The sequence below is a fragment of the Nanorana parkeri genome, unplaced genomic scaffold, assembly GCF_000935625.1.
Source record: "Nanorana parkeri isolate BGI_ZX_2015 unplaced genomic scaffold, ASM93562v1 scaffold353, whole genome shotgun sequence".
Taxonomy (NCBI): Eukaryota; Metazoa; Chordata; class Amphibia; order Anura; family Dicroglossidae; genus Nanorana; species Nanorana parkeri.
In genome coordinates, this window is record NW_017306621.1 from 1,258,028 (window position 1) to 1,261,310 (window position 3,283).

At 39.9% G+C, this 3,283-nt stretch overlaps 1 protein-coding gene across 1 annotated transcript in view; it reads right to left on the reverse strand.

Moving 5' to 3' along the window:
* The window catches only part of LOC108788828 (protein FRA10AC1), a 45,205-nt gene that overhangs the window by 17,500 nt on the left and 24,422 nt on the right, over positions 1 to 3,283 (reverse strand). The gene's annotated exons all lie outside the window — the stretch shown is intronic.

Sequence of the window (3,283 nt, forward strand, 5' to 3'; positions counted from 1 at the left end):
TATATAAATAAATAAAAATACTTCTGCACACCTTTCCTTGTGTACCAATTCAGTATACAGCTGCCAACACTTCATGTGTTATATACGGTACTTCCAGCCAGATATTTATAACACTACAATTTACAAATATTTTTAAAATAAAGTGAGAGAACCAGGTGCAGTTAAATTTGCTTTTTACATGTTTAAATGCCTTATGTGTGTGTGTGTGTATATAGATAGATAGATATATGTGTATAGATCTATATATATATGGATCTATATATCTATATAGATAGATATATATATACACACACATACTGTCTATATAATGCTAACAAGGATAAGTGGCCACAAAGAGTCTAGTTTTAGGTGTCTGAAAGTAATGGGCATGGGGACTACACAAACAAGTACATAATGCTTCATCATAAAGGGATGCCGTGTTTCTGACATTGTATGCAGCCAGCGCAGAAGCAAATGGCAGATTAGCAGAATCAGGCTGCGATGTAGCATCATGCATTTTTCCAGCCCAGCCTAAACTTTCCAGCACTGTGCAACTGTGCGTGAAGACTGTCTAATCTGATTAGACAAGATGGACACTTATCCTGTTTAACGTTTGACTTTTAACTACGGTACCACCTGATAATGTCAATTAAGATTATCAAAGGGGGGTGGGTCAATGTAAAAAAGCCAAAGACTTCCAAGGATAATGAAGAGGAACACTCAGAGGAAAGATGTTGGGTGACAGAGGCTTTCCTCCAATGACAGTTCCTGCTTAATTACTCCGACACAGGTTGGAAGTAACTACCGGTATGTGATGGTGCACTGTGTACATTCATTTAAACCTACAAATAGTATATCTGTGGTGTACAGGGACCTTCCCAAATACAGCACAGTGCAAGTGGTCTTCGCTTCCACCATACTTTGTTCAAGAAGCAGGCAAGCTTCCTGTATTGTTAAATGAATTGCTTTTTGACAATGTCTACCTAATTATGTTCACAGGCACAGATACATCCCTGGAGACTAATATTAAAGTTTTTTCCATTAAAAAGAAAAAAAAAATACCTATATGCAGCTGAATTTATATGCAAATCTTGACTTTTCCCTTAAAAGCTGAGCTTGGTCCTTTCCACCTTCCAATCACCCCATTCATATGATTAGTATGGAGGTTCAGGGGGTGGCACCACCAAGCTTAACCTTCACATGATAAGTCTAGATTTGCATATAAATTCAGCCATTCATATCTCTGGATCTACGGATTAAATTGTCATATTGTTTTCACTCACGGTAACCAGTCCTTACACATTTTTCATATGCTCAGCATGCAAGTACCTGAATCTGACTTGGTATCAGCGTTTGCAGTCCCAGGACAGCAGAGCTCAGTCTGGGGTGGGAGAAGCAGCACAAATAATCCATTCATTTTGTTGGAGAGCAGAGTGAAAGAGAAATACGCTCATCAGTCTACCATTTCTCTTTTAACCACTCAGGCATAGAGTGGGGTGGGTAAGAGTCCTGCAAGTGTGAAAGCATTGCAGCAGTGAAAAATCAGGTCTCCTCCACTGCCAATGTAACAGCTTCTGGTGTCCAGAAGATTCAAAGGGGTGGCAACCGCTAGCTGTCCAGGGTTAAGCATGGTTCCTGTCACATAAAGCAGTTGCTGTGTGTTGTCACATTTTGCCTGATATTTTATTTGAGCTGATAAGTGTGATGTTTCATTTATCTCCATGTAGTGATAAAGTTGGCATACACGAGGGATTTCATAATGGAGCATTCCCACGGCATTCAAATTCATTTCCTGCTTTCATATTTCTGCTACAGATTACAAAACAAAAAGCAGAATCTCCTAATCTAATCTCCTAGAATGTGTGCATATCCTTTGGGTTATAACCTGGTCAATGAAAAAACACAAGATACCTATAGAGACATTAGACAGTGGTGATTGCCAAAGATCAACCAAGTTGCTGAATGACCTATTCTTTACTTAATGGACACATAATGAAGAAAAAAATCTTAGGGGTTATTAGTCACTGTAATGTTATCAGTGTTCCTAGAAGAGGGGGAATGGTTAAGATATTATACGAAAAAACGGAGTGAGAAGGAGGGAGAGAGAGGGGGAGGGAGAGAGAGGGGGAGGGAGAGAGAGGGGGAGGGAGAGGGATATATTACTCACTATTGTTTAGAAAGAAAGAGAGAAGGAGAAGAAAGATTATACACACTATTGTTTACATGTCAGCCCTGAATGAGTCATTCACGTGGCAGGACATGTCAGACTGACGGAAGGCAAAGTCATTCTGCGCATGTGACGCTGCAAAACAAACGACTCTTTCAGGCCCGACACGTAAACAATGTGTAATCAGCGGCGCCGCTGATTACACACTATTCATGTTGGCCTTGCCTAGTGGCACTTTTTACACAGGACCTTGCAGTCAGCAAGATCCTACATAAAATCAATACATCCATGTGAATGAGGTCTTAGAGGCAGGCATACACAGAGAGATACCTATATATTTATTTTTTCCATGGCAATGTCAAGCTAATGTTACGCAGTGGTGTCAAGCTGGCCATACACTAGTGGATCTATCAGATTCCTCCATCCATGCTGTTGTTAATCTCCTCTGCCGAGTATTGTATTCTGACAGCTGGCACCAGTCGCTGTAAGAATACCCGAACAGTGACTGCAGCAAATCCATGCGACTCCTGAAATTCTTCAATTTGAAAATTGAAGCATTTCAGTCGGCAGGCAGCCAACAGGGCCACCCACAGATCGCATTTTGTCTCGTTTATCAAGAACTGGCTGAAGTTCACCTTGCGTATGGCCAGCTTTACTCTGCTAGAGACATAAGTGTCATACAGTCACCTCCCATATTTTGAAAACTTTATTTAATGTGTTAATAAAATTGTTCTACACTGAAGATGAATAAAATACTGCCAAAGACACATAACGAGTGACACTGACACAAAACTGTATCAAACTTTTTTGTTTTTTAGTTTTGGATAAAGTAGTGACATGTTTCATCCCCTGTATGGTTCTTACTGCTGTTTGTATCAGATCTGGAGAGATTCACCCCCTCTATTGTCACCTGGACAATAGGAAAATCTAAAATTGTTAGTTATCACCAAAACAGGAATAGAGGGGAAATCTTCCAATGGGGACACTTGTTCTAGTGGGAACTGTCTAGGAGGGGGGTTCCCTCATTTCCTGTGGGACCCAATAGGACACAGATGCCAAAAACAATGTGACAGGGGTTTTACATATTCCCTTTAATTTCTAAAAAAACATAACAATAATTAAAATTATATATATATA